Raw genomic sequence first — 15,950 nt, 5'->3', positions numbered from 1 at the left:
AAAAATACAAAATCAGTTTACAAATAAGAGGCAAAAGTTTACTGATGTTCAAATATAACAAATACATATATTGGGCAGAAATTAAGGTAAAAAGAACTGAGGGAATTGCATCAACTCTAACAGGAGCGGGGACAGGGTCCGTCGACAGGGTAAGCGTTTATGCAATTAAGAATCACCCCAAATGCAAATCGACACTCTGTCAAAACCAGAAGAAAAAACCATAGTGAATTGCACGAACCCTAAATGTGTCTGATTCATTTGTCATTTTGAACAATAAAATATGTTTAAACCGGGTGCGTCGATATTTTTATTATCTACTGTGTGTGCGCAAAAATATATACAAACCAAGAAAAAAATTAATTAGAAAGATTTTGCCCTTGCATTCTTCAAATATATTTTCCTTTAAGTTGAGATGCAGAACATATAAAATGAATTTAAGTGAGGCAATTTTATAAGCATCTACTTATTGACTAATTATTAATTTAAATGCCGTTACACACTAAAAGTTCACATCAATTGTGGATTGATTTAATGAAATAAAACATTAAAGAAGTTGGGCTGGAAACGGAAAATGCAAGAATTTGACAAATCCCTATGGTTTTATGTTAAGTCAATAAACTATTTGTGTCTTAACACTGCGATCTGAGCAAGTATGGCAAAATGGAGATATTTGGGTATAAAACGATGACAAAATTAACCAAAAGACAACATTATGAAAACAAGTAATCCCGAATTATATATGCAGTTGTTTACACAATGTATCAAGCTCTAGATCGCGAGTCCAAGAAGTTGTGAATGAATGATATATACACTTTAAAAGATCTGCCACTAACACCAAATTATCCAAATAACAATAGCTATGTTATAGACAACCAATGACGTTGTTCCTAACTTTAGTCTTGCAAATGAAAAAGATACCATTCGTATCTATAACGTTAATGTGTTATTTTGTTTTTATTTCCATGTCATAAGTATAGTAAAAAGTATTCATCAAAATAAAATTGAGATTGGAAACGGTGAATGCGTCAAAGAGACAACAACCCGACCAAAGAGCAGAAAACAGCCCAAGGCCACCAATGGGTCTTCAACACAGCGTGAAAATCCCGCAGCCGGAGGCGGGCTTCAGCTGGCCCCTTAAAAATATGCATACTAGTTCAGCGAAAATGGACATCACACTAAACTCTGAAGCATATAAATGAACCAAAATTAAAAAAAGAATACAAGATTAACAAAGACTAAAGGTTCCTGACTTGGGACAGGCGCAAAAAATGCGGCGGGGTTAAACATGTTTTTTGAGATCTCAACCCTCCATATCCTATACATCCAGCCAATGTGGAATAAAAAAAAAACACAGCAATACGCATAGTAAAACTCAGTTTAAAAGAAGTCCGAGTCCGATGTTAGATAAGGTAACAGAAAAAACTTGACACTGATGAACATAAATTAACAAAGGACTACTAGCAGTTACTGACATGCCAGCTCATGGCCTCAATTAAACTGATTGAAAGAGTATGTCTTCATCATATGAATATCAAGCATAATCCTTCACGTTAGGCGTTTAGTATTATGCCATCATAAAATATACGAGAAGAACATAACCCGTTTCATGCCAATAACTGGTTTTAGAATAAATGTGTTTATTTCCGACGCAAAGACCCTAAGAGTGAATCAGTATTAATTCCCCAAAAAAATGCCATCTTTAATGACTTGACAACGGTATCGTAACTATATCCCTTCTGAAAATCTCTGTTTAAAGGTTTTCGAAATACATAGATATAGGAAGATGTGGTATGAGTGCCAATGAGACAACTCTCCATCCAAGTTACAATTTATAAAAGTAAACCATTATAGGTCAAGGTACGGCCTTCAACACGGAACATTGGCTCACGCCGAACAGCAAGCTATAAAGTGCCCCAAAAAATTACTAGTGTAAAACCATTCAAACGGAAAAACCAACGGTCTAATCTATATAAAAACGAGAAACGAGAAACACGTACGAACTACATAAACAGACGACAACTACTGTAATCAGATTCCTGACTTGAGACAGGTGCAAACATTTGCAGCGGGATTAAACGTTTTAATGGTACCAAACCTTCTCCCTTTTCTGAAACAATAGTATAAAATCACAACATAGAAAAACACACTATAAAATATCAATTGGAATGCTTAACTCAATCAAAAAACGTAAATTAACACACAATAAACGAATACATTTGACCTGTGACACCTGAATGCAAATACACAGTTAATAAAAAATTATAAGGGATAAATAATTAAAGTCAAAAGTAAATAAACAGGTTTAAACGATCGTATAAGATGTCTGCACGTTGATTTATATTTACGAATGATGTCCTTGTACCGATGATAAAATTTAGTAAATGTTTTGACAAGTTTGTAATATCGAAAACCCTGGTGTAATAATTTTTCAATAAAACAGAGATTTCTTTCGTTAAAATTAAATACATTGTTACATACAAAAGACTTGATGTCTATTGGCTTGACTCAATCGAACATGCATTTGACAATGCAGTTATGACTTCAGATATATTTTATTTTTTGAATTTATCCATCAATTATTTTTGGACTCGGTGCAACATATTATGTAAAGACCTATACGTGTCTTGTATTATTGGCGTTACTCCACTCCCATGAATACAGTTCGACCACAGTGGCGATCCATTTCGGTTAGGGAGCTACCATTTGAATTTTATGGGGGGAGGGGGGGGGGGGGGGGGGGGGCTAGGATGAAAAATGTTGTCCTGCATTTTAGTTTTAGTAGTAATCTCTGTCCTGCCTTTTTATTTTTCACTCTATTCGGTCCTGCCTTTTTTTATTAGTTTATCCTGACTTTTTTCAAATAAATTGTCATTCTGCCTTTTTTTGGCAAAGTGGCTTATCCTGCCTTTATTTTTACTCAAAACTCCTGTCCTGCCTTTTTTCAAATTTTACCCTGTTCAATAGTCATCAATAGATTTAACTGAAACAAATCCGGGTCACAAACTAAAACCGAGGGAAACATCAAATTTAAGAGGAAAACAACGGAACAACATAAACACTGAACTGCTACAAAATCAAACGCCAACATACATAGAAACGGACTATTTGATAACAACTGCATTATTCCTGACTTGGTACAGGACATTTTAAGAAAAATTGATGGGTTGAACCTGCTTTTATGGCTAGCCAAACCTCCCGCTTATAAAACATTATAAATGATATACAATTTCTTAATTAGACAGTCTTTACTGTATTCGAAATGTGTATAGAATTATGAAAGGAGAAAAAAATAAGAAAAATATAGAATAGGTAATTGCACTAGAGAAGCAATTTTGTTAATAGGTATCGATGATTTATATACAAACTGTTAATTGACTAAAAATTAACAGCATATGACACTAAACGGGTAATTATTTTATCACAAGTATGTTTCTCCTCTTGTAAAAATAAAACAAGATATGAAAAGTGGTCCACATGGACTTGAATAGCTATACACGATATTTCTTTAATCTAAATGATGTCTAGGCAGAACGAATTAATTATATCTAATTAAACGGTAAGATCTTGTTTCCAAAGAATATTAAGGTGGTCTTTTTCTTTGAAAGTTGATGGAATTTTAACTTGAAAAATTCTTTATGATTTGGGGTATTTCCACAATATATTATATAGCTGTTGCAATTTAACAAATAATATACGATGTACTTTCTTTGAATTTCAAATAAACTTTGATCAATTGTAAGTCTGAAACAAGTGCTTTGTATTAAGGAATGTTGTATTTACAGACAAATGAAATGTAAAAAATATTCTAAAGTTGGAAGGTTTCAGTATATCCATTCGTCTGAAAACCCTGAACAAATGTCATCTATCATAGAAAAAACAAATTGAGGTAAAAGTTGTTTTAATCTTACAAAGAAGGACACACATGATTATACATATTAGAATGACCGACTTGTGTGTTATAGGAAATAATTCATTACAGACCTGTTCATGATAAAAAAAAACTTAAAGAATTAATCAGAAGCGATAATTCAGAAATATGGGAAAACATATCGTAGAAACAATATCGGAAGCCTCAATATTTGTCTAGACAATTAACACAACAGTTTGTAAAAAAATCATTTTGCATTTAACGAAGAAATGGTTAACAAGAAACAAAGTTATACGTCTACAAAGACTGTACAGTAAAGTTCATTTCCTGTACTGAAAAAGTTATAACAAAAATACTGAGCCTTAAGACAAATTCGAAAAGGGGAAGTCCATAAAAACTGACAAAATCAAACGCTATATCAGCCAACGAAACAAGTGAAAAACAACGCCCATATTCCTGACTTGGTACAAACATTTGTTATTTGTTCTTTTATGTTGTTAATCCATTAACCGTGATTAAAAGGAGAGGAACGAGATATAAAAAAAAATGTTTCATGTACTTTAACAAAAAAAAAAAAACAAAAAAAAAGAAGCTTATAATTTGGCACACCAGGCGCGCGTTTCGTTTACATAAGACTCGTCAGTTTCACTCGAAACAACACATCAGTGGTAATCTATGTCATATCTTAATGAAATTTGTTTTTCGTACAATTTTGTGTTAATCATTCATAGTTTTCTGATTAACTTATTCTTATTTTATTTCATTGCTGGAGATTAAGAGATTTTGTTATTTTGTAGACATCTATTTATTTATACAGACCAGACCGTATATTACATTCAAAACATATTTTGGTTGGTGACGTTGGCTTGTTGTCTCATTAATGTATACCCAACATCTTCCTATTCATATCTCAACTTTAACTTGGGGTTCGTATTACTTGGTCTTAATGTGGTACCTAACACTACAGGGAGATAACTCTGTAAAAATCAGCTAAACGTTTTAATAACGTTGTATTGTAAAGGAAATATTAAGCTTCTCAATGATCAAAATTAGTGTTTGTCAAACTGCTATATAACCAATGAAATTTTTCTGATAAAGTGGTTGGTTCAAATTTTTTGAAATTTTTATATTTTTGTCAAAGGGTCAAAGTAAACATTTTGTCAAAATTTTATGAAAATTAAACGAGCCAAATTGATATGAGCCAAGGTGTTGGGTACCACCTTAAGTAGTTTTTCTATGTTGTGGTTTGTATACTGTTGTTTATCTTTTTATCGTTATTCTTTTTTTACCATGTCATTGTCAGTTTGTTTTCGACTTATTCGTTTGTATATCCTTTTAGTATCGCTCAACTCTCGTTTAAATTGTACTCCTTGTATCTATTATGTTTTGAATAGCACATACCAGGCATGTCTGATTTAAGCATGTGAGTAACAATAGTTAATTGAAGTGATAATTTATTTAATAAGTGGTAGTTATTACAAACTTATTTCTATGATATTGTTCTATTTACCTCATGCTATTACTGTAAATGAAAAGATTTTAAATGCTTTACAGGTTTTTCACCCACTGCTTTTAATATGCACTTTAGAGAATATAATTGTTTGTATAAGATTAATTAAGTATAATTGTGCATTCTCATTATTATCTTAGACATGTAAGTATCTAGAAGTCATTATATTTAATGCTGTACTTTGTCTAATTTTCGGATAAAAGTAGTAATTATCAGAATTATAAAACTGTTATAATACCACTTGCTTTTCATTTGTTGCATTTTTTGGAATTTGAAAAAGCTGTAAGTTATGTGCACCACATTATCCAGGTTTCACACTTTGTGCTGTATAAGGTCTTGAAAAAAGTGAAATAACAAAAATACCAAACTCCAAGGGAAATTCAAAACGGAAAATATCATTTATATATTTTGTTTCCGCCTGGATCTTATTTCTAAACACTGAATAATATAATTTCCTAGGCACATAAGAGTTGGTAAATGCTCATTTGTGAACAGCCAGAAATATATAAAAAAGGGAAAGAAATACACATATGATATACAGCAACAAACGACAACCAGTATGTTATACATCATGTCGTCCGTACCAAAGCTCTGACCACTGAACTCTAAGGCAAATTCAAAAAGGGGATAACCATACTCTCGACAATATAAACCAACGGAACTACTGAAAAACATCTGTCATAATGTCTGACTTAATATATCCAGTCTTCGAAAAAAATTTGAACGATTTGATCAATAGAAACTAGTTTAATGTTTATTCTTGTAACGCACATTGTCTCGCTCCGTATATGGGGGTCTGGATGGGGGTTCTTCATTTCTGTATTGTATAATTTTTTAGGCCATTTTTTTCTATTCTTTATATTTTTTGCCCATTATTTTCTACTCTGTAAACCCCATCCCCACCCTCTTATATGGTATACCCTATGTTATATGTTCATAACGAGTGAGAATTAGATATTGCTTGATATCAACTCGAGTTATTTAATAAACGAGCCTTCCTACTTTTTTTTATGGTCAACACTCTCGTTGTGTTAAATTAAAGTTGGTCTAGTCTTTTGCACATACCAGTATGACGTCATGTGTCCTGTTCCGGCGTCAAACTTTAACATCAGACATTTTAAAACTTTTCGCTTCAGATTGTAATAAAATTTGTCAAAAAGAAGATGTTTATGTGAAAAGTGTGAGTTTTTTGTATATTATGAAAAAATCATATATGTCCGTTGCTATGGACTAACTGCGCATCGTCTTAACCATTGAAAGTTACAATGAACTAATGAATAGCCAATGGAAATGTCGTAATATCGTCTGATAATGCGAGATAAGCCAATCAGATTAACGCAGTTTTTGCATCACTTTTTCGTATCACACTCCGTGTAGTGTGATACGAGAAATATCCCTCCATGCAAGAAATTGATGACAGGCTACAACCAAAAGATAATATTTGATTCCTTGATTTGTCTTTTCCTAATCGATTTACGAAATAAGAACAGAGGTAAACTACAGTCACCTTACTTTAATCCTTATGTGAGAACATTATGCAGTGACTAAACGTTTACTTCAACACTTGTTAATTTGTAATGTTTGAATATTATAATCGTAGCTGTGTTTTAACTTACCTTAATAAAGACTTTTGATTTTCGTCACAATTTATAAGATTCTAAAACTCCACACTATAAGTTATTCACGATCCTTTTGTGTTTTGATTTTCGTAATCACATTATATTCCGATTTAAAATGGATGGCAAGTTTTCAACTGAAATTGAACAATAACATGAATTAACCTAATATAAAAAAAAAATAGATAGCTTTAAAATTAATATATAATGATTCGTTTATACAAAAACTAATATAACAAGATAAAATTCTAGAATAATATAAACAGCTGCTCAAACTGTTAAAAAATAAAATAAATGCATAAATAAATGAATAAGTAAAATGATATATGAAATGTTCTGTCATTATTGACGTCATCACAGCAAAGATGAAATGTTGCTGGTATCTATCATCGAAGCATAGAATTATTCTGGACATGAATTGTGGCATTTCACATTTATGTTTTGGTTTGTATTTATAAATACTCAACAACTAAGAACGACAACCCCTGTGTTTGCCCAATGTTAGACAATTCCTAATAATTACTCCAAAATATTGGACAGTAAAACATACCACAAAAAGCACCAACAACTGACAACCGAGTCCTCTAAGAATATAGACGTACAAACAATTACTAACAACACATAAGGGTCTGCATGGGGAAAGGTGGAGGGGTGTCCTTCATTTCTGTATTCTTTAATTATCATACCACTTTTCTCTATTCTGTATCTATTTTGCCAATTTATCTCTATTCTTTTCATTTATAACTATTTTTGTTTTATTCTTTATTTATCACCCTTTATTCTGCATTGTTTGCCTATTAGTCTCCATTCTGTAAACTCTACACATATCATCACATATGATCCAGATAGGTACTAGTAACAAGACCCAGTTCTAATCGAATAGTTGCTGTTTTTTCTTTAACTTTTAAATTGTTGGAAAGACTAATGATTTCTACCCCAGGAACAGATACTTGGCTGTATTTGGCATAATCATTCGGAAATTTGAGTTCTCAATGCTCTTTAACTTCTTGCCTGATTTGGTATTTAACTTTGTTGATTCAAGCGTCACTGATGATTAGTCTTTTGTAGACATAAAGCGCGTCTGGTGTTCAAATATATAAATCCTGTATCCTTAATGATTTATTCGGCGTATTCCCCTTATCTCTGTCAATTCAAATATATTGCTTGAACACAGCTGGCTTTCAATGGTGTTTAGCAATAACTTTCACTATTCCCAGAGCGTCATCAGCAAACAGAATGAAACCCTCATATCAGAAAACAAGGAAATGCAACAATTGCGACAACTTAAGGTCAAAAGTTGTGTTTGTTTTTGTTTTCCGTTGTTGTACAAATGTAGACGGTCCAAGGTTACTAACAAAAAAATCTTTTGAAATCGAGAAATGATTTTTAAGTATGACTATGTGTATCCTAATTAATTCATTATTTAGTTCAAATCAAAAAACAATTTTCAGCTGATTTATGGTTTGATAAATATAATCATTGAACAAGAATGATTTTGATGTCCATGAAATGGCGTCAGACGGAACGTTTTAATTTTTTTATTAGACTAACAGACGTAGAGTAATCACAAGTAATTGAATGTGTTAAACACAGTTTTAGGTTTTCACTTGCTTATAAATTTATAAAGATTCATACAAATATACAACAAGATATAAAGAGCATTTATTCTTCTTTTTACTAATAATAATTTGAAATGTGGTTTTTCGTTTACTATTTCACAACGAATTCATTATGTATTATAGTGATATCCAACTTTCTGTAAGGTATACAAACTCTAATAAATATTCATGAAAATTATTTATATGAATCCTAATTTGTTTCGTGAACAAATAACATACACACCATACATGATGTCAAGCTTAAGGTTCCTAACATTTCAGAAAATATCAAAAGGTATTAATGAATACTCGTGCCTGTAATTTTTAAACACACAGTCCTTGTTTGATACGGCATTCTAAAAAATAATGTAGATCTCTTATCTGAACAACATGGTACAGTGACGACAACAAAATAATATAAAGAAAAAAATTAAATATTATAAAAAAAACATAAACCAAAAACAGTGTTCTAAAATTCCATTTGATCTTCAGACGTTTTCGTATTGGTGTACATGTGTCGGGTAGTGGAACCAACAGGAGCAAGGGGGCAAGGGATAAGCACCAATTCCGTGCGACGATAAATGTATTGTAAAGGAACATACTATTTCCAACAGAACGTAGCTTCAAATTATCGACGTCATCAGTGATAAAAATAGGTTTCAAACAATTTTTTCAAGCTTTGCAATACAATAACAGGGCTATACATAAATATTGGTTAATATCAATCCTCGCCGAATATGTATATTGCACTTGCAAGATTGTGCAATATAAATATCTACTCGGGACAATATTTACTAATATTCATCCAATAACCAAACAAACTTCCAATGTAAATATTCTTTAAATAGAAGACGCAAAAAAGTCAGATAAATGCATTTCTCATCTACAACAGAGTGTTCAGAAGTTTAAGAAGAGAACATTACATGGTTAATTTGTCTCTTTTGATAATATATATGAAGTAATTCTAAAATGAGATATCTAATTTAAAGATTTTATTTCAATAAAAAGATACAATTTTACTAAGGGTTAAATTAATAATTTGTCTGTTTTCGCTTTACATTAATTTGATTATAATATGAAACAGCATGAGGTAACTTTAAAACCACAATCGAGTTTAGCTGATAAAATCTCGATGAAAATCCAACCATTAGATTCAAATTATAAAAACAATCAAAGATTTGTAAAACCACGAATCACCGAGAAGAACCATTATTATCTATTTCCTCAAATAAATATTAACGTTTCGATGTGTTGAACAATTTTACAAAATAAATATACAAATATAAGTTTGATGCGTACGTTTATTGCAAATGAAGTAAATAGATTGATTTGATAGTAATACGCGCGCGTGCAGTCAATTGCATTGTGTGATATACAGCTTTTAACGCTGCAAGAGACTTAACTGATAGCAGTAATAAATGTTTCAGCTTTGTGTCAAAGATTAAAAGATATTTTGCAAGAATAAATGCATTTTCTTAAATTCCATCGCATAAACAATTCTATTTAAATGAAGAGATCAGTAATTATTATAACAGCTTAAAGTTACCGTATAGCAGTAAACGTCAATCAACGCTTAATTAATTTCACATAAAAAATATATTAAACAGCTTCTCTCAGCTAATCTGACAACGAATGTAGACCTGGGTTGCAGCGCCCCATCACTTTTAATATTTAATATATGATAAGATGCACATTGTTATTGGACATTGATGCGATTTTGGTTGCATTGGCTGCTTGTCAATCATTTGCTACGCACTGAGAATTGAGCCATGATGACACAGATATCAAACAGTCAGTTTTGGTTGTAATCTTCAGGTTGACAGGGTATTCATCTTTTTCAATATGAACCATGGCGTTTTGATTTTAAAATGCATTTTTATCATTGTTGCATCTGCCCTATGCAGGGTTTTTACAATTGTTAGCATTATATTTGTGTGATTCATAATTACTTCGGAATTTACTCAGATGCAACTTAAAGGATACAAGGAGAATCTTCCGATGCCCGTTAATATAAAAAAAAAAACCAAATCAAAAGAAAGTTATATGAGATAATTTTAAATCGCATAATTATTAAAAAAAAAAAAAGAAATAAAAAAAAAAAAACTTCCATTGATATCTATTGATAAAACGTTTGAAGGATGACGTTTAACATATGTGTGGTCCAGAAATATGTTATCATCTCAAACACAAAAAAGAAAAACAACCTTCCTTAGCAGATAGCTAATAAGCTATCACTATTTCCCGAAGAAATGCATTTCTTGGTAATTTCCTTATCAATAAGATTAACTTTCAAGGCAATGGATAAGAAACCTGTTAAAAAAACAAACTTGTTCATAAATTTTGCTTTCTCCTTTTCAAATCCAAGGGGGGTATAGAAATGTGGTCACCAAAATTTCTCTAAATCCAACAGTAATATCCATATTTAAGAGGGACTGATTGGTATTGTCTGATGTATGTGTTATAGCTTTTTTCTACATTGATATCATGAAATATCAGCCGCTGGTCACATTGTGTCGAGCTGCTGATTAATAATCCATTTTAACTATACGCAGTAAACCCGATGATATGTAAATTGTACTTGTTTTTTTCCCTACCAATCTTGAACATTTTAACGTTTGGCTTACCGTAAGTAAGCCTGAAAATTTTCGTTCTGATATTGTTGCGCCGCAAATATGTACTCTACTTTCATATTATGACATCACTGATTAGCTCTCACGTCAAAATCCCGTGATACGTGATAACAGAGCATCAGAACAGGGTAATATAGGCACAGGTTAGGGAAGTACCACACTCGATACACAATATTAAAAATTTGCAACAGCAATTTACGGGGTCCATAGGTGGCTTTTTGCAATACAACATGTATGTTCCTAACTAAAACATCCTTTTCCCAATGTCAATCTAAAATTCTATCTGCTATCCCGGTCGACCAACTATGAAGATTTTCCTATAGCATTTATTGTCCGAAATATAGTGTACATGACATATTTGCCCATGCGCGTCTAACAATTATTTAAATCAATCTGTCAATTATCGCTTTTAACGAAACTCCCATTCATGGACACACACGGTCATACTACTGAATGGTCGATGTGCTTTAAATCAATTTCCACTCCAAGATAATGTAGAATCGTGCAAACATAATCAATCAGTTTTCATTTCGCGTAAAAAATGTTATGATTTTGTAGTTAAAAACAATTACTTTAGCAGACGTGAAAATATAATTTTAATAGAGAACAAATTGAAGAGAGGTGCAGAATATTTAGGAAATTATCAATGCATGTATCTATAATAAATGTTCATTGAATTGATTTAATAATATTTTATGATGCATTTGTGCACCGAAAGTGCATATTTCATTTGTTATATCGGAATTAAATCTCTTGAACTAATTTATAGAATTTTTTCTATAAAATTGAGATAACTTTTTAACTTCTGATAATTTTGTGATCATGCTATTGTAATACCATAAACTTTAAACATAAACGGTACACATTTTACTGCCCAAGATGTGCGTTTCGTATTTGAAAATCCAAAACCTTATACAAACGTTGAAAAGTGCAGTAAATACCATTACACAACAATGACATAGAACGGTAATGCGCAAGCATGTTTTTCTGTGAAAACCCTGACCCTCGAGACTAAAAAGGAAAATCAACAGTACAAAACGTTTGAGAAAAGTTGTATTATGAAAATCATTGAAACATAGCTTTATCATTCAAGAATCATTTTATAGTAGCAAACAGTTTTTTGACAGTAGATCGCACATAAGCAATGTGTGGCAGTAATATAAACACGCACACACACACACAAAATGAAGGTCGAAAATGTAATTTCGATGGCTACGTGGCAAGGAATATGATTGAGAAGGTTTGGTAGATGGTAAACAATTTATTACTTCTTACTTTAAACGTTCATTTACGGCTTCGAATAGGTCGCTTGTATATAAAAATCCTGAATATTGGTATTGTTTACTGTTACACCACTGTTCCAGGTTAAGGGGGAGTGTTGGTGCCTTCAAACATGTGTATCCCCGCTACATTCTTTATGTGCCTGTCCCACGTCAGGAGCTTGTATTTCATTGGTTGTTCATGTCTTTCATGTTTGTTTTCGTAAATTGTCTGATATAAAGTAGACCGTTAGTTTTCTCAATTGAATTGTTTTAAATTTTTCATGTCGTTGCCTTTTATAGCCGACTATACGGTATGGATTTTTTCTCATTGTTGAAGGCAGTATGGTTGCCTCTTATTGCTTACATCCACTTCATTTGAACTTTGGTGGATAGTTGTCTCATTAGCAATCATACCTCATCTCCTTATTTTAATATGGTAGAAATTACACGAATTTAATATTTTATGCATTGGTGGGTCATGGCTCAAACATACTCATCGTTATCTCATCGGCAATCATACCACATCTCCTTCTTTTTATATTAATAAATTTAGTTAAAAATTGACAAAAATATTCAGTCAAAGAGTACGTTTTTGATTGTGTGTATCTATTTAGTGACAATACATCTGATCATACTATTTTTACATTCAAGGTGCTGTTTTTTTTTTTATTAATATATTTAATCAAATAAGGTAAACTAGAACAAATTAAGTCACGTGTCCTCCGTGTTTCGACTTTGAGCATTAACTTATTGTAGACTATGGCGAATTAAAATCCTAGAACCCGATAGAAAATTCACGGCGGATAAGACAAATGCAAGTATGCATTGTAATACCTAATTATCTTCACTACACAGGAAATACAATGTGCGTTCGGGTTAAGCAGATATGTACAGAGATGAAGGGAAACTTGAAAAAACAAACAAGACTATATCTCTCCCACTAATGAATACTTCTATACTGCGGTAATTATTGATTGTGGATTGCCGAAAACCAGTTAAAATATCTGACATACCGTTGTGACCCGAAAAATCAGTTAAGCCATCTTTAAAGATAAATATTCGATCGGAGAATGCTTTATCTGTCTTTTCACACAGATGTACTATGGACTTGGAACACAGACATACTTATCTTGAGTTATTGTAATTAGTTTTGACGAACAATGTGTTGGTCTAATTGACTTATCTGCTGAAACAAACTACTAGTGTGACGATTCACTGACCGGTCGTTTATGTTTTTGTTTTTGTTCTGGTAAGAATTACAAATGATACATTTTACAGCAAAGATCGCGAACTTATTAATACTTTAAGTAAGTACATTTTCCATGAAAGCTTATATAGTTAAGTATTATGATTTCCAGGTTTGTGATTTTATTTTTTTTTTTGTTGGTTAATAGAATAGAGGATGGAAACGGGGAATGTGTCAAAGAGACAGCAACCCGACCAACGAGCAGAAAACAGCCCAAGGCCACCTATGGGTCTTCGTAAAAGCGGGAAAATCCCGTACGCGAAGGCGGGCTTCATGAAGCTGGCCCCTAAACATTAATGAATACTATAGTTCAGCGAATTAGACTCCACACTAAACTCCGAAACATACAAACATACAAATGAACAAAAGTTAAAAAAACAAAAGACTAACAAAGGTAATAAAAGAAATTAAGAAAAGTGAGAATGATAAACAGAAATTAACAAAGGGCTATACTAGCAGTTACTGACACGCAAGCGCCAGATTTCAATTTAATTTAAATGATTGAAAGATAATCTACATGTACTCTTCATTAACAGATAATCCTCTATTATAACGTAAAAATAGTCATGAATACATAATAAAACATTCATAACTTTTTATACTAGTTGAAGTTTCAATTAATTACACATACAAGTTTTATTCAGTTTACTTGCAGCATGTCACCACACCCTTTTACATGTACCGTGTATTGGTACCGCAGATTTAATTGACGTCATCGATCAAAATCTTCTATATATATATATTCACGATTCCAAAATCCATTGTTCTGCACATGGCAATCTGAAGAGCAGACACACATCTGCTGTACACGATAGCAAAAAATTGTGGTCATTACAATTTGAAGTTCATCTAGAGCTTTTTGAATTAAAATATTGTGTTTAAGTCAATATTACCTTGGCGTTTAAACAGCTTGTTTCATACTTGTATTCCTTAACAATTTTGGTTTCAATATATGTCATATGTGCTCTTGACAGAATTAAAATATAGTTGCTTTCTTGTAATAAAGTGGTCTCGTCATAGAAAAACTTTCTAATGCCGTAAGATGAAACAGTAGAATCTCTTTCCAATGATATTTTTTTATGAAATTGCTATGAAGCCGTTATCCGTATTTACAGCCTATTATACCGTACTTTAAAGAAATTGTTATTTTTTAAAAGAGGACGAAGCCTTTATACAGTAAGAGCAAGAAAATCAATATAAAAATGTACAAAATCGAAAATTTTCTTTTTACAAAAGTTGCATTTGCGCTTTACGCACGAAATAATACGAATGATAATTCCTGCAGCTATTTTGTCCCACTCACATGTAAATGAGTTTTACGCTTGTAAACTTAAATATTTGATTTTCTACCTAAGGGCCTACGGTCATAAAACTTTACTCAGTACTCGGCGAACAAAATTTGTGCTCGAAACACCAAAACCAGCATTTTGTTTGGTTGAACTCTGCGTCTGATTACGATAATCGTAATCCAAATTACCGCAATGCCTGCTTCTTTAAGTTTTAAAATCCTTTAATAAATAATTTGTTATTTGATTGAAATCTTTGGTACTCTGTATATATATTATCTTAATTTACAAGTAGTTTAGATTTAAGCTTTAAAAAGCTTAACATACGTATGGTGTAGACTTGTATTTTGTTTGACCATAGTTTGACCAATATGTGTCTGTTTTGTTTTTATTTTGTATTGTTTGTGTGCTGTCTCATTCAATATATTACCTCATCACCTTTTCTTCAAATGTCATAGTTTTCAAGATACGAAAGAAAAGAGATGAAATTGGTCGAGAAGATCGGAACAATGTTAAAACAAATAACTGATATATAAAATTAAGAAGATGTGGTATGATTGCCAATGAGACAACACTCCACCAGAGACCAAATGACACAGAAATTAATAGCTATAGGTCACAGTACGCCCTCAACAATGAGCAAAGCCCATACCGCATTGTCAGCTATAAAAGGTCCCGAAATGACAAATGTAAAACAATTAAAAAATTATAGTCTATTGTTATAAAGGTTAACGTGCCCCACTTACATTTTTGTTTAGGGATAGAGAACAGTTAACGGTAATGCTTTCGTTTAAACTGATCTTAATATAAGATTTTCATTTTCAGGAAATTGTAAGATAACTGTCGCTATATTAATATACAATATTAATCTTTCCATCACGTTTCCTATTTTTTAAATTCACTCAGCAAGTTAACGCATAAACATGTATTAAAG

General features: G+C 31.9%; 1 protein-coding gene across 3 annotated transcripts in view; it reads right to left on the bottom strand.

Moving 5' to 3' along the window:
- LOC127717498 (innexin unc-9-like) overlaps positions 1–15,950 on the bottom strand; it is a 144,046-nt gene that overhangs the window by 113,455 nt on the left and 14,641 nt on the right. For all 3 annotated transcript variants that reach the window (XM_052223175.1, XM_052223176.1, XM_052223177.1), the window contains exon 2: positions 6,995–7,131. The gene's annotated coding sequence lies outside the window, so the exon portion shown is untranslated. The remainder of the gene's footprint in view (positions 1–6,994; positions 7,132–15,950) is intronic.

This window comes from Mytilus californianus, unplaced genomic scaffold, assembly GCF_021869535.1.
Source record: "Mytilus californianus isolate M0D057914Y unplaced genomic scaffold, xbMytCali1.0.p SCAF_10, whole genome shotgun sequence".
Lineage (NCBI taxonomy): Eukaryota > Metazoa > Mollusca > Bivalvia > Mytilida > Mytilidae > Mytilus > Mytilus californianus.
Note: the sequence above shows the minus strand (reverse complement) of the source record. Positions and strands in the feature narration are given on the sequence as shown.